This window comes from Mustela lutreola, chromosome 3, assembly GCF_030435805.1.
Source record: "Mustela lutreola isolate mMusLut2 chromosome 3, mMusLut2.pri, whole genome shotgun sequence".
NCBI lineage: Eukaryota > Metazoa > Chordata > Mammalia > Carnivora > Mustelidae > Mustela > Mustela lutreola.
The window spans coordinates 85,679,530-85,702,261 of record NC_081292.1 but is presented as its reverse complement, the minus strand read 5'-3'; the positions used below and the strand labels follow the sequence as shown (position 1 = coordinate 85,702,261).

Genomic DNA, 22,732 nt, shown 5'->3' with positions numbered 1-22,732 from the left:
TGAAAACAAATTTTATCTAACACCTTTTAGTGTCACCCCATTGTTGACTCATTGATGGCAGGAGGTAGGTGTGCAGGCAGACACACATGGCAGTTATTTACAACCTCTGCTGTTCTTTCAGCTTAGCCTCCCCATGGCCATCATCATATGGCCTTTACCTCAGCCACTATCAGGCATCACTGTGCCAGCCATGCCCAGCCATGTGACTCCACCAGAATGATGCCTCTCGTTCCTTCCCCAACCCAGTACTTTCCTCCCATCCCATTTTCTCCTTTTTTTAAAAATGCTTATCAACATTTTAATTTTTATTATAAATGTAAAACTTGATTTTAAATTAATAATAATGCATTGAAAAAGAGAATAATGCATTGAAATCACCAAATATCAGTCTTTATCATATTATTACTTTCCTAATCTCTCTTTCTTTCTCTCTCTCTTTCTCTCTTTTTCTTTCTTTCTCCATCCCTCTCTCTTATTTTCTAGCCTTCATTCAATTTCCTAAACATGGAAACGCTCTTTCCCATCACAGGATTTTGTATATGCTATATTCTCTGTTTTAAGTCCTTTTCTCTCAAGCTTTTGCATGATTGGCTTTCCTTCTTCAAGACTCATCTTAGGGGTATTTGGATGGCTCAGTTGGTTAGGCATCTGCCTTCAACTTAGGTCATGATCCCAGGGTCCTGGGCTCAAGCCCCACATCAGGCTCCTTGCTCAGCAAAAAGTCAGGCCTCTCTTTTAGTGTACAGTGAAAAACCCATAATTGCCATTGTTACTAAGACTCTTACAATGTTTATATCATGGCTCTGTAGAGTTCTGTGCCCCACTGCATCTACTGTACTTCTTTTGTCTGACTTGGTAATTTTGTACTTGACTCCTTTATTGTGTTCAAGCAAATCAAGATGTCTTTTAGGAAATAAAAGGACAACTCACACTTAGGAATGAAAAGTGTCCAAATACTCTAAAAACTTATAAGCAATGGCTAAATAGCCATTATGTTTTCTTACACAGCACAGGCTAAATATCCAGAGGATCATTATTTCTAATGGAAGCACATTGAAGATAAAAATGGAAGACTGGCTTCTGGAATAGCAGGGTGAAGTCACAGTGGACTCTCTCCCTAATAAACATTTTATCTGGAAAAAGCTTAAAAATACTAATAATTTAAAGCTTTAGGAAATTTTCCTAAAGGCATACAGAAAATGGAGAAACATTCCGTCAATAGAATCAAAACAATCCACTAAATTTCAGGAAGAACAAGGAGTCTGTGGCTCCTGAGCCATAACCTACCCACCCCCAACACAATTTGTCTTATGAAGACTATTGTGGGGCACTTACTCCAGGACTACAGCCAAGAAGATGTCCCCTCTCACCCCAGTACAGTTTCACTGTAGAAGATCTCCTAGCCCATGTTGTAGCTCTACCCCAAGTGTGGTTGGCCAAGAATACTAGTCCAGTTGTCCTACCCCAATTTATCCATAGGCTAGAAGCACCACATCAGAGAGGCAGTCCCAGACCAATGCCACCACCACCAGCCCCAGCACCCACTCTAGAGCAGAGGTGTAACTCCAGGAGAAGAGGATATTGTCTTCAACTCCCAGTACTATGAGTGACTCAGAGGTTCTGCCTGGAGGAAGACAGGTTATAAGGAAGAAGGCTCTAAGGCACTGTGGGAGAGAGCTGACTTTATTTGGAACAGAGTACAATTCCATGCCTAAGGGCATTGTTGAAAATAATAGGGATCTTGGTGAAGAGCAATTCCAAGATTGCCTGAAGCTCTGTGATACTGTATCAACAAGGAAATGGCCAAGCAATCAGAAGTTTAACAGAGAGCATCAAGGGAAAGACACAGCCAAGAAGAATCCTCCTAGTATCACAGTAAAACTTTCAGAGTCAAGAAGGGCGTAGTTATCTGCACCCACTTAGAGTAAAAATCTAACTTCCAGAGGGTTTTAAGCATAACCTTTCACCGAAAAGTGGCTTGTGCTGACCTAGGGGCATGTGAAAAGATTAAAAAAAAAACGAAAAAGGGGGTTGGATGGCATCAGATACTGAAGCCTGCAGGAGAAAGTAGTTTGGACAAGTCAGTAGACAACTGAATAAACTGCCATAGAAATAACAATAGGATCAACCCCTGGAGAAGAGGAGGAATCCATATCTAGAGTTGCCACAGTGTAGTATCAAATGTGCTCAGTTGTCAACCAAAAATTACAAGATTGGTGAAGAAACAGGTTTTTTTGTGAGATTAAGAGTCACTTATGGTTTGTCTCCCTCCCAATCCCATCTTGTTTCATTTATTCTTCTCCTACCCACTTAACCCCTCATGGTGCATCTCCACTTGCTCATATCAGGGAGATCATATGATAGTTGTCTTTCTCTGATTGACTTATTTCGATAAGCATGGTACCCTCTAGACCTATACAGCAGGAAAAAAGGGGCAGGCACATGAAGGGGCCCAGATATTGGACTTAGCAGGCAAAAATTCCAAAGCAGCCATTATGAATATGTTCAGAGAATTCAAGGAAACCGTGTTTCAGGAATTAAAGGATGGTATGATGACAGTGTCTAATCAAATGGAGAATAATGAAAAAACATAATAAAAGAAAACCAAATGGGAATTCTGGAGTTAGAAAGTATAATTAAAATGAAAAATTCACTAGCTAGGCTCAACAGTAGGCTTCAGAGAGAACAGGAATCCAGAGTAATTGAGCTTGCACAATCTGAAGGAGAGAAAATTAAAAATTTAAAATAATTAAATTAAAATAATTAAAAATTAATAATAATAATAATAATAATAATAATGAGTGCTTACTTTGGTATCACTTATACTAAAATTGGAATGGTACAGAAATTAGTATAGCCCCTGCACAAGGATGACACGCAAATTTGTGAAGCATTACATATTTATTTTAATTTTTTTTATTTTTTTATAAACATATATATTTTATCCCCAGGTGTACATGTCTGTGAATCACCAACTTTACACACGTCACAGCACTCACCATAGAACATACCCTCCCCAATGTCCATAAACCCACACCCCTTCTCCCAACCCCTCTCCCCCCAGGAACCCTCCGGTTTTTTTGTGAGATTAAGAGTCACTTATGGTTTGTCTCCCTCCCAATCCCATCTCGTTTCATTTATTCTTCTCCTACCCACTTAACCCCTCATGTTGCATCTCCACTTGCTCATATCAGGGAGATCATATGATATTTGTCTTTCTCTGATTGACTTATTTCGCTAAGCATGGTACCCTCTAGTTCCATCCAGGTTTTCGCAAATGGCAAGATTTTATTTCGTTTGATGGCTGCATAGTATTCCATTCTGTATATATACCACATCTTCTTTATACATTCATCTGTTGATGGACATCTAGGTTCTTTCCAAAGTTTGGCGATTGTAGACATTGCTGCTATAAACATTCAGGTGCACGTGACCCTCGGATCACTATGTTTGTATCTTTAGGGTAAATACCCAGTAGTGCAATTGCTGGGTCGTAAGGTAGCTCTATTTTCAACTTTTTGAGGAACCTCCATGCTGTTTTCCAGAGTGGTTGCACCAGCTTGCATTCCCACCAACAGTGTAGTAGGGTTCCCCTTTCTCTGCATCCTCGCCAGCATCTGTCATTTCCTGACTTATTCATTTTAGCCATTCTGACTGGTGTGAGGTGGTCTCTCCTTGTGGTTTTTTTTTTTTTTAAGATTTTATTTATTTATTTGACAGAGAGAAATCACGAGTAGATGGAGAGGCAGGCAGAGAGAGAGAGAGGAAAGCAGGATCCCCGCCGAGCAGAGAGCCCGTTGCGGGACTCGATCCCAGGACCCTGAGATCATGACCTGAGCTGAAGGCAGCAGCTTTACCCACTGAGCCACCCAGGCGCCCCATCTCCTTGTGGTTTTGATTTGTATTTCCCTGATGCCGAGGGATGTGGAACACTTTTTCATGTGTCTGTTGGCCATCTGGATGTCTTCTTTGCAGAAATGTCTGTTCATGTCTTCTGCCCATTTCTTGATTGGATTATTTGTTCTTTGGGTGCGAGTTTGATAAGTTGTTTATAGATGTTGGACACTAGCCCTTTATCTGATATGCCATTTGCAGATATCTTCTCCCATTTTGTCAGTTGTCTTTTGGTTTTGTTAAGGGTTTCTGTTGCTGTGCAAAAGCCTTTTATCTTGATAAAATCCCCCAATAGGTCGTTTTTGCCCTTGCTTCCCTTGCCTTTGGCGATGTTCCTAAAGATGTCAATGCGGCTGAGGTCGAAGAGGTTGCTGCCTGTGTTCTCCCCAAGGATTTTGATAGATTCCTTTCGCACATTGAGGTCCTTCATCCATTTTGAGTCTATTTTTGTGTGTGGTGTAAGGAAATGGTCCAATTTCATTTTTCTGCATGTGGCCGTCCAGTTTTCCCAACACCATTTATTGAAGAGACTGTCTTTTTTCCATTGGACATTCATACCTCCTTTGTTGAAGATTAGTTGATCATAGAGTTGAGGGTCTATTTCTGGGCTCTCTATTCTGTTCCATTGATCTATGTGTCTGTTTTTGTGCCAATACCATGCTGTCTTGATGATGACAGCTTTGTAATAGAGCTTTAAGTCCGGAATTGTGATGCCACCAACTTTGGCTTTCTTTTTCAAAATCCCTTTGGCTATTCGAGGTCTTTTCTGGTTCCATATAAATTTTAGGATTATTTGCTCCATTTCTTTGAAAAAAATGGATGGTATTTTGATAGGAATTGCACTAAATGTGTAGATTGCTTTAGGTAGCATAGACATTTTCACAATATTTATTTTTCCAATCCAGGAGCATGGAACATTTTTCCATTTCTTTGTGTCTTCCTCAATTTCTTTCATGAGTACTTTATAGTTTTCTGAGTATAGATTCTGTGCCTCTTTGGTTAGGCTTTTTCCTAGGTATCTGATAGTTTTGGGTGCAACTGTAAATGGAATTGACTCCTTGATTTCTCTTTCTTCTGTCTTGTTGTTGGTGTAGAGAAATGCAGCTGATTTCTGTGCATTGATTTTATATCCTGACACTTTACTGAATTCCTGTATAAGTTCTAGCAGTTTTGGAGTGGAGTCTTTTTTTGGGGGGATTTTCCACATATAGTATCATATCATCTGTGAAGAGTGATAGTTTGACTTCTTCGCCGATTTAGATGCCTTTAATTTCCTTTTGTTGTCTGATTGCTGAGGCTAGGACTTCTAGTACGATGTTGAATAGCAGTGATGATAATGGACATCCCTGCCATGTTCCTGACCTTAGTGGAAAAGCTTTTAGTTTTTCTCCATTGAGAACGATATTTGCAGTGGGTTTTTCATAGATGGCTTTGATGATATTGAGGTATGTGCCCTCTCTCCCTACACTTTGAAGAGCTTTGATCAGGAAGAGATGCTGTACTTTGTCAAATGCCTTTTCAGCATCTATTGAGAGTATCATATGGTTCTTGTTCTTTCTTTTATTAATGTGTTGTATCACATTGATTGATTTGCGGATGTTGAACCAATCTTGCAGCCCTGGAATAAATCCCACTTGGTCGTGGTGAATAATCCTTTTAATGTACTGTTGAATCCTATTGGCTAGTATTTTGGTGAGAATTTTCGCATCTGTGTTCATCAAGGATATTGATCTGTAGTTCTTTTTTTTTTTTTTTTTCATGGGATCCTTGTCTGGTTTTGGGATCAAGGTGATGCTGGCCTCATAAAATGAGTTTGGAAGTTTTCCTCCATTTCTATTTTTTGGAACAGTTTCAGGAGAATAGGAATTAGTTCCTCTTTAAATGTTTGGTAGAGGAACGCCTGGGTGGCTCAGTTGGTTAACCAGCTGCCTTCGGCTCAGGTCATGATCCCAGCGTCCTGGGATCGAGTCCCACATCGGGCTCCTTGCTCAGCAGGGAGCCTGCTTCTCCCTCTGCCTCTGTCTGCCATTCTGTCTGCCTGTGCTCGCTCTCTCCCTCTCTCTCTGATAAATAAATAAAATCTTTAAAAAAAAAAATAAATGAATGTTTGGTAGAATTCCTCCCGGGAAGCCATCTGGCCCTGGGCTTTTGTTTGTTTGGAGATTTTTGATGACTGTTTCAATCTCCTTACTGGTTATGGGTTTCTTCAGGTTTTCTATTTCTTCCTGTTTCAGTTGTGGTAGTTTATATGTCTCTAGGAATGCATCCATTTCTTCCAGATTGTTAAATTTGTTGGCGTAGAGTTGCTCATAGTATGTTCTTATAATTGTTTGTATTTCTTTGGTGTTAGTTGTGATCTCTCCTCTTTCATTCATGATTTTTATTTCTTTGGGTCCTTTCTCTTTTCTTTTTGATAAGTCTGGCCAGGGGTTTATTCTTTCAAAGAACCACCTCCTAATTTCATTGATTTGTTCTATTATTTTTACTTTTTGGTTTCTATTTCATTGATTTCTGCTCTGATCTTTATGATTTCTCTTCTCCTGCTGGGTTTAGGGTTTCTTTCTTGTCTTCCTCCAGCCCCCTTAGGTGTAGGGTTAGGTTGTGTACCTGAGACCTTTCTTGTTTCTTGAGAAAGGCTTGTACCGCTATATATTTTCCTCTCAGGACTGCCTTTGTTGTGTCCCACAGATTTTGAACCGTTGTGTTTTCATTATCATTTGTTTCCATGAATTTTTTCAATTCTTCTTTAATTTCCTGGTTGACCCATTCATTCTTTAGGAGGATGCTGTTTAGTCTCCATGTATTTGGGTTCTTTCCAAACTTCCTCTTGTGGTTGAGTTCTAGCCTCAGAGCATTGTGGTCTGAAAATATGCAGGGAATTATCCCAATCTTTTGATATCGGTTGAAGCCTGATTTAGGACCGAGGATGTGATCTATTCTGGAGAATGTTCCATGTGCACTAGAGAAGAATGTGTATTCTGTTGCTTTGGGATGAAATGTTCTGAATATATCTGTGATGTCCATCTGGTCCAGTGTGTCATTTAAGGCCTTTATTTCCTTGTTGATCTTCTGCTTGGATGATCTGTCCATTTCAGTGAGGGGAGTGTTAAAGTCACCTACTATTATTGTATTATTGTTGATGTGTTTCTTTGATTTTGTTATTAATTGGTTTATATAGTTGGCTGCTCCCACGTTGGGGGCATAGATATTTAAAATTGTTAGATCTTCTTGTTGGACAGACCCTTTGAGTATGATATAGTGTCCTACCTCATCTCTTATTATAGTCTTTGGCTTAAAATCTAATTGATCTGATATAAGGATTGCCACTCGGGCTTTCTTGTGATGTCCATTAGCATGGTAAATTCTTTTCCACCCCCTCACTTTAAATCTGGAGGTGTCTTTGGGCTTAGAATGAGTTTCTTGTAGGCAACATATAGATGGGTTTTGTTTTTTTATCCATTCTGATACCCTGTGTCTTTTGATTGGGGCATTGAGCCCATTAACATTCAGGGTAACTATTGAGAGATATGAATTTAGTGCCATTGTATTGCCTGTAAGGTGACTGTTACTGTATATTGTCTTTGTTCCTTTCTGATCTACCACTTGTAGGCTCTCTCTTTGCTTAGAGGATCCCTTTCAATATTTCCTGTAGAGCTGGTTTGGTGTTTGCAAATTCTTTCAGTTTTTGTTTGTCCTGGAAGCTTTTAATCTCTCCTTCGATTTTCAATGATAGCCTAGCTGGATATAGTATTCTTGGCTGCATGTTTTTCTCATTTAGTGCTCTGAATATATCATGCCAGCTGTTTCTGGCCTGCCAGGTCTCTGTGGATAAGTCTGCTGCCAATCTAATATTTTTACCATTGTATGTTACAGACTTCTTTTCCCGGGCTGCTTTCAAGATTTTCTCTTTGTCACTAAGACTTGTAAATTTTACTATTAGGTGACGGGGTGTGGACCTATTCTTATTGATTTTTGAGGAGGGTTCTCTGCACCTCCTGGATTTTGATGCTTGTTCCCTTTGCCATATTGGGGAAATTCTCTCCAATAATTCTCTCCAATATACCTTCTGCTCCCCTCTCTCTTTCTTCTTCTTCTGAAGTCCCAATTATTCTAATGCTGTTTCGTCTTATGGTGTCACTTATCTCTCGAATTCTCCCCTCGTGGTCCAGTAGCTGTTTGTCCCTCTTTTGCTCAGCTTCTTTATTCTCTGTCATTTGGTCTTCTATATCTCTAATTCTTTCTTCTGCCTCATTTACCCTAGCAGTGAGAGCTCCATTTTTTATTGCACCTCATTAATAGCTTTTTTTATTTCAACTTGGTTAGATTTTAGTTCTTTTATTTCTCCAGGAAGGGCTTTTATATCTCCCGAGAGGGTTTCTCTAATATCTTCCATGCCTTTTTTGAGCCCGGCTAGAACCTTGAGAATTGTCATTCTGAACTCTAGATCTGACATATTACCAATGTCTGTATTGATTAGGTCCCTAGCCTTCAGTACTGCCTCTTGTTCTTTTTTTTTTTTGTGGTGAATTTTTCCGCCTTGTCATTTTGTCCAGATAAGAGTATATGAAGGAGCAAATTAAATACTAAAAGGGTGGCAACAACCCCAGGAAAATATGCTTTAACCAAATCAGACGAGATCCCAAATCGTGAGGGGGGAGAAAGGGGATAAAAAGATGTTCAGAAAGGGGCGCCTGGGTGGCTCAGTGGTTTGGGCTGCTGCCTTCGGCTCGGGTCATGATCTCAGGGTCCTGGGATCGAGCCCCGCATCAGGCTCCCTGCTCTGCAGGAAGCCTGCTTCCCTCTCTCTCTCTCTCTCTCTGCCTGCCTCTCTGCCTACTTGTGATCTCTGTCTGTCAAATAAATAAATAAAATCTTTAAAAAAAAAAAAGAGAGGTTCAGAAATAAATAATAGAAACCAAAAAAAAGAGAATTAAAAAAAGAAAACGAATAAGGAAAAAATATAAAATAAGAAAATATATATAAATATATATATATATTAGATAAACTAGTAAAAAAACATTTAAAAAAGTAAAGGGTAAAAGTTTAAAAAATTTAGCAGAAGAACGAAAAAAAAATTGTAAAAGAGAAAAAATTAAATTTATTGCAAAACTAAGGAATCATGGAGAGATAGCCATGAGTTCCATGCTTTGCTTTCTCCTCCTTTGGAATTCCGTGGTCTCCTTGGTTTTGAAACTGCACTCCTTGGTAGGTATACTTGATCATGGCTGGATTTCTTGTTGATCTTCTGGGGGAGGGGCCTGTTATAGTGATTCTCAAGTATCTTTGCCCCAGGCGGAATTGCACCGCCCTTACCAGGGTCCTGGCTGAGTAATCCGCTCGGGTTCGCTTTCGGGAGCTTTTGTCCCTGAGCCCTTTCCGTAGAGTTCCGGAGGATGGAAATGGAAATGGCGCCCTCCCGGTCTCCAGCCCGGAGGAGCCGAGAGCTCGGGGTCCCACTCCTCAGTGCACCCTCAGAGAACAGCACCCATTTGCTCCTGTCTCCCTGGCCTCTGGCCGTGCTCTGAGCTCACCCAGGCTGCAACCGGTTCAAGGTAACCCCGAGCTGAGAGCTCACTCTTCGGCTCTGTCTGTTTAGCAGGCTTCCCCGTTCTAATACCTTCAAGCTCTGCTACGCTCAGACACCCCCGATCCTTCTGTGACCCTGCGGGACCTGAGGCCACGCTGACCCCGCATGGCTTCACCCCGGTTTAGACTCTGGAGCGATGTCCCTCAGCGGAACAAACTTTTAAAAGTCCTGATTTTGTGCTCCATTGCTCCGCCGCTTGCCGGGAGCCGGCCTCTCCCCCCAGGGTCTATCTTCCCATCACTTTGGATTCACTTCTATGCCAGTCCTGTCTTTCAGGAAGTGGTTGATTTTCTGTTTCTAGAATTGCTGTTCTCCTTCTCTTCAATCTCCCCTTGGATTTAGAGGTGTTTGCAATCTTTAGATGAGCTATCTAGCTGATCTCCTGCTACCTGAAGTAGTTTCCGCCTGCTACTTCTCCACCATCTTGACTCCTCTGAAGCATTACATATTTTGAAGACTTTCATCAGATTTAAAATTCTTCAGTAAAAGCATATGGTAATTTCAATAGAATGTTAAACCTTAATCTCAAATTTACTACCACAGAGTATCTTAGAGATTAAAAGTATTTGTGAAGACTTTCAAATAACTCTATCTTTATGTAGGATTAGGGCACACCAAAATAAATCATTTCTGTATTATTATAGAAATCTCCCAAATTGCAAATATCCTAAGGAGGAAAACAAAAGAATGAAGAAGATGAAACAGAACCTCATAGAAATGTGGGACAACATTAAGTGCACCAATATACATGTAATGGGTGTGCCAGAAAGTCAAGGGAGTTGGGAGGAGGGCAGAAAAAATATCAGAAGGAAAAAAATGCAGAAGAAATAGTGATTGGAACATTTCAAATTTGACCGGTGAAAACTTTACTCATCTGAGAAGTTCAAGAACTTTAAGTAGAATAAACCTAAGGAATTCATACCCAGATAAAACATCATCAAAACGTTGAAAACCAAAGATAAAGAGAAAACCTCGAAAGCAAGAAGTGAAAATGACTCCTTATATAATAAGAGAACCCAGTGAATTAAGAATAGACCTCTCATTAGACATAATGGAGGCCTGAGGCAATGGGACAATATTAAAAATTTCAATAGAAACAAATAACTTGCATTACACTTTCTTTTTGGGCTTTAAATCCTGAGGTTAAGTCAAGAGGATTGGACATTAATTGTTTTATGTTAGACAACTCATCCCCTCATTTTTGATAAAACCAAAGGCTCCAGTTGTTCATTTTGAAGTAGTCTAGCTTTTTACTCGTTTGATCCAGACCTAATTATAATCCACAGAACCCTGACTTTTAAATAATTTTTTTTCATTCACAGAGTCATTAGAACTAAGTTTGTAGGGGCACCTTGGTTGCTCAGTAGTTTAAGCCTCTGCCTTCATCTCAAGTCATGATCTCAGGGTCCTGGGATCGAGCCCCCCATCAGGCTCTCTGCTCAACAGGGAGATCCCTGCTTCCCCCTCTCTCTCTCTGCCTGCCTCTCTGCCTACTTGTGATCTCTGTCTGTCAAATAAATAAATAAAATCTTTAAAAAAATAATTTTTTACTATATAAATGTCTTATAGCCACAACATACTAAATGATGTCATACATATATGTGGAAATGTTTAGTTGTCTTAAGGTAGATGGTAAATTCTTCTGGGTACCATGTGCATAAGCAGTCTTATGCACAATGAGCAGACCTAAAACCGCATGTTCATCAGGTCATGGATTTCCTGGTGTCCTAGGGTATAAGATATATTTGCCAGGAGAATTCAACACAGTAATAATGATATGTGATTTTGATATATTTTTCTCCATAGATATGGTAAAGTATATTTTAGAAAAAATATTGCTAGAAACATCTTGATGATAATGATGATTTTCAAGGAATGCCTATTAACATCTTTGAATTTTAGTGTTTGATAAAACATAATTTGGAAATATTTTTATATAGACTGTTACTTCTTATTCAGTTATGCTGTCACTTTGTATTTACTGCTCTTTGAAAGGTTTCAACCAGTTAACTATTTAGAGTTTGGGTTTCTCTTATTCTTATGCCTTTAGACGGTGCTGTCCTATAGGGTCGCCAGTAGCCACGGGTGGTTTTTTACATTTAAACTAATTAAAATTAAATAAAATCTAAAATTCATTTCCTTACATTAGCCACATTTGAAGCACTCAATAGCCCCATGTGGCTAGTGGCTACCACATTTGACTACACTTGGTATAGAACATTCCATCAGCACAGTGAGTTCTCTTAGGCCACATGCTTCTTATTTATTGGAGATTTATTGCAAACTACAGCAATATATAGATCAGTTTCACCTGAACTTGAAGTAAGATAGAGCTTAGCTCTGGAAATTATGTTGATAATTTCCCATTTTTGTGCATTTAAAGAGATATATCAAATATGTTTATGTATTCATTTTATTTCATTGATTTTTTTAAAGTTCGATTTTTTTTAAAAGATGTATTTATTTGAGAGAGAGAGAGAGAGAGACAGGGAGAGCATGTGCATGTATGTGAGAGCAGAGGGAGGGGTGGAGGGAGAGGGAAACAAGCAGACTCCCCTCTGAGCAGGGAGCTTGATACCAGGACCCTGAGATCATGACCTGAGCCAAAATCAAGAGTCAAATCTTTAACCAACTGAGCCACCCAGGCACCCCTACATATTCATTTTATTTTTTGAATTGTCTTATTTAATGCTGTACAGCCTTGGGCAAGATACCAAATCCTTCTGATCGTCTGTCTATTTTGTGCTAAGCAAGAATAGTAATAGCCAGCCTGGCTCTTAGTGGCCTTTTGAGAGTAAGAGGGCCTGGCACTAAATGCTATCAAGATGATGAATTTCTAACCCACTTACACTGTGAAAAAATTGTTATTTTAATCTTTTGATTTGTGGGATAAATACTGCAATAAGTAATCAAGGAAGCAGACAAAAAAGTAAAGACAGAATATTTAAAAAGCATTCTTTTAAATAACATGACTTATACATTATGTACAAAACCCTCTACTTAACAACGAAGCCATATTTTCTATAAATTTAAAAGTATCATTGTTGGAAAACACATTCTCTGACTTAGTACAATTAAATTAGTTAATTTAAAAAATACGTATTTTAAATCCTTATAGGAAATTTTTTTAAATACTGCCAAATAACTTATGGATTAAAAAAGGAACAATAATGGAAATTTTAAATTCCTAGAACTGGTAAATAATAAAAATGCTAAATATCAAAATTTATGTGATATCATTAATTTGATATTTATTAGAAATTTTGTAGTCTAAACAGCTCACTTTAGAAAGAAGGAAGGCTCAAAATAAATGAGCTAATCTTCTAATATAAGAAATTGTTAAAAATAGAATAAATACAAAGAAAATAGAATGAGATTATAAACAGTAGAAATTAATGGCATAAAGGAACAGTAAATAAGCAAAGCTCAGAGTTGGTCCTTTGGAATGTTAAGTAATTCTATGTTAAAAGTCATAAAGAAAAAAAGAAGATATAATTAAATAATAGTACTGGCACAAAAATAGACACATAGATAAATGGAACAAAGTAGAAAACCCAGAAATAAAACCCACAATTATATGGTCAATTAATCTTTGACAAAGGAGTGAAGAATATACAGTGGGAAAAAAGACAGTCTTCAACAAATGGTGTTGAGGATCTGGACAGCTACATGCAAAAGAATTAAACTAGACCACTTTCTTACACTATACACAAAAATAAATTCAAAATGGGGGAAAGACCTATATGTGAAACTTGAAACCAAAAAATATCCTAGAAGACAGCAGAGGCAATAATTTTTCTGACATCAGCTAAAGCAACATTTTTCTAGATATGTCTCCTGAGGCAAGGAAAATAAAAGCAAAAATAAACTATTGGGACCACACCAAAATAAAAAGCTTCTGCACAGTGAAGGAAACACCAACAAAACTAAAAGGCAACCTACTGAATGGGAGAAGGTATTTCTAAATGATATATCCAATAAAGGGTTAATATCCAAAATATATAAAGACTCAAGACCTAAAAGCCAAATAATCCAGTTTAAAAATGGGAGAAGACATGAACAGAAACTTCTCCAAAGACAAAGAGATGGCCAATAGACATGTGAAAAGATGCTCAACATCACTGATCATCTGGAAAATGCAAATCAAAACTATTGTGAGATACCACTTCACACCCTGTCAGAATGGCTAAAATAAAAAACCCCAGAAACAAGTACTGGCAAGGATGTGGGAAAAAAGGAACTGTCATGCACTGTTGGTGGGAATGCAAACTGGTAACAGCCACTGTCGAAAACAGTAGGGAGTTTCATTAAAAAGTTAAAAGTAGAACTACCCTATAATCCAGTAATCACACTACTGGGTATTTACCCAAAAAATACAAAAACCCTAATTCAAAGGGATACATGCACTCCTATGTTTTTTGATTGTTTGTTTTTTAAAATTATACCCACTTCACATTTTATTTTCTTTTTATTTCCATTTTATTTTATATCTTTTCAGTGTTTCAAAATTCATTGTTTATGCACCCCTATGTTTTTTTGCAGCATTATTTATAATACCAAAATTATGGTAACAGCTCTAGTGTCCACCAATAGACAAATGAACAGGGACATCCAGACACACACACATGCACATACATGCACACGCAATGGAATATTATTCAGCACTAAAAAAGAATGAACCCTTGTCATTTGCAACAACACGGATGCAACTAGAGAATGTTATGCTAAGTGAAATAAGGCGGAGAAAGACAAATACCATATTATTTCACTCATATGTGGAATTTAAGAAACAAAACAAATAAGCAAAGGAAAAAAAAGAGAGAAACCAAGTAACAGACTATAGAGAACTGATGGCTACCAGAGGGGAGGTGGATGAGGAGATGGGTTAAATAAATGGTGGGGATTAGGGAGTATATTTGTCATGAGCACCGGTGTTGTAAGAATTGTTGAGTCAGGGCGCCTGGGTGGCTCAGTGGGTTAAGCCGCTGCCTTCAGCTCAGATCATGATCTCAAGGTCCTAGGATCAAGGCCCGCATCGGGCTCTCTGCTCAGCAGGGAGCCTGCTTCCCTCTCTCTCTCTGCCTGCCTCTCCGACTACTTGTGATTTCTCTCTGTCAAATAAATAAATAAAATCTTAAAAAAAAAAAAAAAGAAGAATTGTTGAGTCACTAATTATACACCTGAACCTAATATAACACTCTATGTTAACTATACTGGAATTAAAATAAAAACTTAATAAAAATATACATGTATATACAAATCTTAGTTAATGTAAAAATATAGACCAAATGGGCAATCACTAGGAAAATATATCTTAACAAAATGTCTCAGTCAAAAAATAGAAAGCCCGAATAGCCCAAGTATCATTAGAGAAATTGAGTTGATAGTTAAAAATCTTCCCAGGAAAAGCACTAGATCCAATTCATTTTATCACTAAATTATTTCAAACTTTCGAAAAGCAGGTCATTCAAATCTTATACAAATTTTTCTTTTTTTTTTTCTTTTAAGATTTTACTCATTTATTTGACAGAGACCACAAGTAGGCAGAGAGGCAGGCAGAGAGAGAAGGGGAAGCAGGCTCCCCGCTGAGCAGAGACACCCCCCCATGCAGGGCTCAATCCCAGGACCCTGAGATCATGACCTGAACTGAAGGCAGAGGCTTAACCCACTGAGCCACCCAGGCGCCCCAAATCTTATACAAAGTTTTCAAAGAAAAAAAGAATCTGTGTCAACTGATTGTATAAAGCTACTGTAAATAGGCTTGCTATGAGAAATAAAATCAAATCTAATTGGCAAAATAAAGGTCATTATCACATGGAAAACTTCTAAACAAAATGTAGCAAATAGAATCTTGGCTTTATCTCAGGAAACTTGCCTAACTTAAAAAACTGTAGAGGTGGCTGGGTGACTCAGTCACTCACCCTTCGGCTCAGGTCATAATAGTAGAATCCTGGGATCCAGCCCCATGTCAGGCACCCTGCTCAGTGGGGACTCTGCTTCTCCCTTTCCCTCTGTCCCTCCTCCGTGTTTATGCTCTCTCTCTCTCTCAAATAAATTAAATCTTTTTAAAAATAACTTAAAAAGCTGAAATTGTCATTTACAACTTTTGCAGAGATAAAAACAGTCATTTCAATTGATGCAGAAAATGCATTTGATAAGGTTCAGCACTCATTCATTATTAAAAAAATTTTTTAGCAGACTGAGAATGTTTAACTTAATGAGGGATATCAACCAAAAAATCTTACAGCAAGCATCATTCTTAATTGTAAAACACTGAAGAAATTTTATTCAAAATCAGGCTAAGAATGCTCAGTGTCATTGGTTTCTTTTCAGCATTGTGCTGAAGGCCCTATAGTACTGCTTCCCCCCTTCACTCCCCCCCCTATAGCCTGCTTCCCCCCCTCACTCTGCCTGCCTCTCTGCCTATTTGTGATCTCTCTCTCTTTCAAATAAATAAATAAAATCTTAAAAAAAATAAAAAATAAAAAAAATATTTTCTCCATATAGTTCTGAACATCTTTTGTTAGATTTATGTCTAGCTCATTTATGACTTTGATATTTTAAATAGTTTTTTGTTTGTTTGTTGCTTTGTAGCTGGTGAGTAGAAATAACAGTTGACTTTAATATATTGAACTTTTGTAATCCATCAATCTTATTAAAATTATTTGTATTATTTTTGTGCAGTTTTACAAAATCATTTCATTTATGCATAATGACAACTTTGCTACAGCCTTCCCAATCCTTATTATTATCATTATTTTAAAATATTTTATGTATTTATTTGACAGAGATCACAAGTAGGCAGAGGGGCAGGCTGAGAGAGAGGAGGAAGCAGGCTCCCCACTGAGCAGAGAGCCTGATGCGGGATTCCATCCCAGGACCCTGGGATCATGACCTGAGCTGAAGGCAGAGGCTTTAACCCACTGAGCCACCCAAGCACCCCAATGGAGAAAATATATTATAAAATTGGCCTAAAGACCCTGCAAAGGAAAGATTTGTGCCACTCACTGTGCTGAATCCTATATCATTGCTTGAATGCTCACAACAGCCCTCTCAGTTTCCTTTATTCCCATGTTAAGATACTCGAGTAAATTCAAGTTCATACAGTAAGTAACTTTTTTAGGATCCCAGAGTTACTAACATGATATGTCTTTCCTCCCTGAGAAACCTTCCTATTCAACCATTTGAATATGATGTTATTTATGGGGAACATCTCTGGCAATTCAGGAAAAACAAGTTTATCAGGGGACCCTTTTCTGTTCAGACCTGTCACACTAGCACTGACTGTAGGAGGTAGTATTTGCTGAGCAGGAAGCAGCAACAAGATGGTAGAATTCTTTGTGTGCTGCTTATGAGCTGACTCTGGTTTGGACTGTCTATTGAATGGCACAGTTCCAGTTCATTTGAACCAATGAGGACAGTGACTCCATCTCAGGCCCGAGCTGTTGAGCTACTGAGCTTCAGCTGTGTGAGCAGGACAATGTGGGAGAATGTGTGTGGCCAGGCATGAACAAAAGAGGGAGAAAGATAGTATTAATATCTCTTCTCTAGGGCAAAAGAATAAAAAAGAGCACCATTCCTTGGTTATTTAAGATAAAGGCAAATATCATAACAGATTTAAAGAAAAGGTACTAGTTAATTCCTCATTTCTCCATTTTCAACACAGGCTATCAAAAATTCCCTCTAGTTTTATAAAGGAGATCCACGGAGATCTTTAGAGTCATCTTGACTTTTGTATATATTAACAAACAATAATGCTTACAAAAAACAGCACTGGATGCATCAGTATAGTCAAGCAGGCATTAATTGAGCTGGTACAAGATCACACTTACAGGAAGCCTGAGTCTGTCTCCTTAGGAAATGAAGCCTTGATTCCCCAAGCTTCTGCCTCAGCCTCCCTAATTAGACGTGGAGCAGAGAGGCAAGTCAGGTGATGGAGTAACTAGGGGATAAATAGGCCTTTGAGGAAAAAACATTAAAGTACTTCCCTCCAAGAAGTTATGATATGAAATGGTCTGTGGACCAAAAAAGACATTATAAATTCAACAGAAAAATGTATACTTTCATCTTGCTGTCACATGGCATACTGATTTAAATAGAACAATATTAGGAAAGAGTAATCTTTCATTCTTTCCCACTTGGGGTTCGGACTAAAGTCGTACAGTATAGAACAGTTAATAAAATTGTATTCAAGTGATTTAATTTAAGAGTATTTCCTTTTCATTATATTACATTAGCAGCCTTTAAAATGATAATTTAGCATAAATTTCTTACATTCTGACCTTAATATTCTAATATGATTCTTGTCAAACATTAAAAGTATCTTTTGGGTTACCTGGAAATCAAGTCAGTTAAGTGTCCAACTCTTGATTTCAGCTCAGGTCATGATCTCAGGGTTGTGAGATCGAGCCCTGCATTGGGCTTGGTGCTGGTATGGAGCCTGCGTAAGATTCTCTCTCTCCCTTTTCTTCTGTCCCTCCCCTCCTGTCTCTCTATAAATAAATAAATTTATCTTTTGAAAGTTAAAGAGTGGATAAAGTTCTTCTATATAAGTAGCCTCATTGTACACTAGTTACAATTTATGTATGTTTTAAATAGTTTGACCTAGCACTGGGGAAAATCATTGCCCTCAATAAAGATTAGATTTAGATATTCTGGACTTTATGGTCATCATGCAATTTGTCATGAGTTTATTCCTTGTTGCCTTCATGGTGCTTGCCTTGCAGACTGGACTGCTAGTTGCTCTGGGATGCTTTCTCCAGCTCCACTCTGCAAAATTAATCAGTCTTCTTCTACATTCATATAACTGATTACTGTAATGCGATATGATAGCACAAAAATACCAAATCAACTGCTTTACCTTTAGACCTGATTCTGTTCCCTCCTTACTATCTTGGGTTGGTTTTTTAAACATTCTGAGCCTCGCTTTACTCACCTAACAATAATGCCTAGTTTCCTCAGTTGAAGGGTTAAACAGATAATATGAGAATGCTATAATTAGCCATAATGCATTATATTAGGGTTAGGTGTTAATGTTGCTCAATGCTTTATTTCTCAATTATATTTTAATTTGAAACTTTCCCTCTTTACATATCCTACAAAGTATAAGCCCAAGTGAGCTTCAAATGAATGCATTAGTGAGTGAATACATGAATGACTATTTCTGTGAACACTGTGCAATTAGATATTATGCGAGTTTGCTGTGTGTTCACAACAGAGCCCCATTCATTCTCTCAAACATGGAAGGAGTATTTATTGAGAGCCTCCTGTAGCTCAGATAGAGAACATGGGAGCGGTTTTAACCCTCATGTTTTTAGGGTGGAATTAGTAGTTTGTATGTGGCTCCTTCTAATGGAGAAGATTTCATGAAAGGATTTTAAGTTTTGTTTCATGAAACATCAGTAATGCATTTTCCTTTTTTTTAAATATCCAAATATATTCATAATTTCATACTCTGAGAGCAACTATCTCTAAAAGCAAGTGGTTTTCAGTATTTTCTGAAGATGTGCAATAAAACATGCTTAGATGATATCAGTTTTACTTTCAAAGTTCATGTATAATGACAAGAGGAAATGCCTCTTTGCAAAGCATAATATTTTTCTAATGGATTTTTAAGCATTTGATTCTTTCCCATTGTTTGCCAGTTTTTAGCACACTGAGTTGGAGCCAGAGGTACTAATAAGTTTTCCTATCTTTTCTCCATAATTATCCAGAATCTTCTGGATAATTATTGAGTAGAATCTTCTTCAAGTTATCTCCTATACCCTTTTATCTTTATTATTTTTTTAAAAAATTGTTTATTTTGGAGAGAAAGCAGGGAAGGAGCAGAAGGAGAGGGAGAGAGAGTCTCAAGCAGACTTACACACTAAGTGCAGAGCTCTACGTGGGTCTCAATCCTGGGACCCTGAGACCATGACCTGAGCCAAAAATCAAGAGTGGGAGTCCCAACTGACTAAGTCACCCAGGTACCCCACCCTTTTTTCTTTAAACAACTTTTTGAAGGTCTTTTTACAAGCTTTTTTTTTTTTATATTTCTATGCTTTTATGGGGTTTTTTTACATAATTTACATGCAATACAGTTTACATACATACAATAAAATGCACCCATTTAAGCAGCAGGTTTTAACAAATGTATTTACTACCTAATACCCACCACAGTGAAGACATAGATTATTTCTATAGCCCCCCAAAATTTCCTATGCGCTCTGCTGTCACTCTCTCCTGACTCCCATTGCAGGCAACTACAGATCTGCTTGCTATTACTGTGGATTTACTTTGCCTTTTATATACTTTTCATTTTTTTTTTTCTACTCAGCATCAGCACTATGTTTTCAAAAGTTATCTGTATGTCAGAGTTTGTTCCTTTTCACTGCTGAGTAGTATTCCACTGTAAGTGTATATCACAATTTACTTATCTATTCAGCTATTACTGAACATTTGTCTTGTTTCCAGTTTGGGGCTATTGTTTTTTTTTTTAAGATTTTGTTTATTTATTTGATAAAGAAAGAACAAGCTGGGGGAGTGGCAGGCAGACTGGAGAAGGGAGGAGCAGACTGCCTGCTGCAGGGAGCCCAATGAAGGACTCAATTCCAGGACCCTGGGATCATAACCTGACCTGAAGGCAAAGGCTTAACCAAATGAGCCACCCATGTGCCCTGGGCTATTGTTTAATAAAGCTGCTATAGACATCTGTAAGTTTTTGTGTGGACATATGATTTTACTTCTTTTGGAAAAATCCTGGAGTAGAATGACTAGCCATATGATAAGTATATGTCTAACTTTATTAGAAATTGCCAAAGTTTTTTCTAAAGTGGCTATAACATGCACATTTCCACCTAAAATCTGATAGTTTCATTTCTTCCATATCCTGAACAAAACTTGATACCATCAGCCTTCTTTATTTCACCCTTTCCAGTATATGTGTAGTGGTTTTTCATTGTGATTTTAACTTTCATTTCCCTTATGACTAACGGTGTTGTGCATCTTTTTATGTGTTTATTGGCCACATGTGCATCTTCTTTGATGAAATGTTTATTCATATCTTTCATCCATTTTGTTTTACAATGAAATGAGATTCACATAATATAAAACTTATGGTCTTATGTAATTACTACTTCTTTCTAGTTCCAAAATATTTTCGTCCAAAAGGAAATCCCATATATAGAAACAGTTGCTCCTTATTTCTGCCCCACCTAACCCCTAGCAACCATCATTCTGTGTTCTGACTCTATGGATTTAACTAGTCAAGAAATTAATAGAAATGGAATTTGTGATGTTTTATATCTTTAATCCATATTTTTGATAGGATTATTTGTCTTTTTATTCTGATATAGGATATCATTATTTTTATTATTATCAATTATAAGTTCTATAGTTCTTTGTGTAATCTAAATACAAGTCCTTTGTCACATGTATATTTAGTAAATATGTTCTCCTAGTTTGTGCTTTGCCTATTCGTTTTCTTTTTCTTTTCTTTTTTTTTTTTAATATTTTATTTATTTATTTGACAGAGAGAGAGAGAGATCACAAGTAGGCAGAGGTAGGCAGAGAAAGAGGTGGAAGCAGGCTTCCTGCCGAGCAGAGAGTCTGATGTGGGGCTCGATCCCAGGACTCTGGGATCATGACTCAGTGGGTTAAAGCTCAGAGGCTTTAACCCACTGAGCCACCCAGGCGCCCCGCCTATTCATTTTCTTAATGGCATCTTTTGAAGAGCAAAAGTTTTAATTTTGATAATTTCAAAATAATTAATTTTTTACTTACCCCAAGGTTGCAATAATTTTTCTCCTGTGTTTTCTTCTCAAGTTTTAGTTTTCTGATTGGGTCTATGATCTATTTCAAGTTAAATTTTATGTATAATTTGAGATAACAATTAAGGATTTTTTTTTCTTTTTTGCATGTCCAGTTTTCCTACTACCTATGGTAACAGATGAAAAGGACAAAAAAAAAAAAAAAAGAAAAGATAAAAACAGGGGCATCTGGGTAGCTCAATTGGTTAAGTGACCAACTCTTGATTTTGGCTCAGGTCATGATCTCACAGTGGTGATATTAAGCCCAGTCTCAGACTCCACACCCAGTTTAAGATTCTCTTTCTCTAGTAAAAAAGGAAAAGAAAAAGAGAAAAGGAAGGAAGGAAGGAAAGAAAGGAAGAGGGGAGGGCAAGAGGGAAGGAGGGAGGAAAGGGGAGGGGAGATGATTAGTTGCAAGTCTGTCTAGGAATTGATCATGTCCTATTCACTACTCCACACTGTTGAGTGGTCATTCCTCCCTTACCCTGACATACAGTGGAATGCCAAGAAACATAGTCTTTCCTGAGCAATTTCCTTATCAAGAGATGTAAAGATACTAACATCTGAGATTCCCCAGCCATAAAGTGGCCCAGCCTATTTACCCATGTGTTGTTCATGGTTGATGGATTCTTCCTCCTACCCATTGGGAGAGTCCAGGAAGCTTGTTAGAGCTCTGTTCTTAAATGGGAACAGATAGCAGGGGCCTGAAGAAAGCTTCTTAAATGAAGTTACAGATACTGCAACCATAAAACAAAATTGGACACTAAGGGGAAAGAAAACATCTTTCAGAGCTTAAAAAAGAACTCTTAGAAGTTTAACATATGAAAAGTAGATAATATGAAAAACCTAATTAGAAGCATTGGAAGACAAAGCTGAGGGAACTGACAGAATTAGTGGAAAATAGGAGAGAAAAGTTAGTAAACTTAAAGAACTGGTCTAGTATGTCCAATAACCAGAATGAAAGAAGAGAAAAAAAGAAGGAGAGGAAGTATCAATTAAATGACAGAGTAGACATGATTCCACTGTGAAAGGACCCACCAAGGATATTACTCACCCAGTACATAGAAACAGATCTGTACCAAGGAATATCACCATGAAATGTCAGTGCCCTGGGAACTAGAACAAAGCTCAGCTCCTGGAGAGAAAGGAGGAAGACAAAAAACAGTATTGGATTTGGAATAGAAAAATTATTTCCAATCTAGAAATCTATACCCAGCCAAACTGCCCATAAACTTTGAGGGTAGATTATTGACAATTTCATGAATGGGTTCAAAGATTTTAGCTTTTAATTCCCCCTGTTTAGGGAGCTAGAAGATATGAGCTACTAACTTGAAGTCAATTAAGAAAGGAATATATAGGATATGAAAAATAGGAGATCCAACATACTAAAGCAGCAAAGTAAATCCCTCAGATTTTCTGATAAGATATCCTAGGATGACTACTGTGCTAACCAGTCCAGACTGAG

General features: G+C 37.8%; 1 protein-coding gene and 1 non-coding gene across 10 annotated transcripts in view; both read left to right on the top strand.

The window, feature by feature from the left end:
• The window catches only part of SPIDR (scaffold protein involved in DNA repair), a 609,776-nt gene that overhangs the window by 516,195 nt on the left and 70,849 nt on the right, over positions 1-22,732 (top strand). The window lies entirely within an intron of this gene.
• Positions 2,802-2,905, top strand: LOC131828328 (U6 spliceosomal RNA). Its single transcript, XR_009352350.1, has one exon. It is a non-coding gene; the product is annotated as a U6 spliceosomal RNA (small nuclear RNA).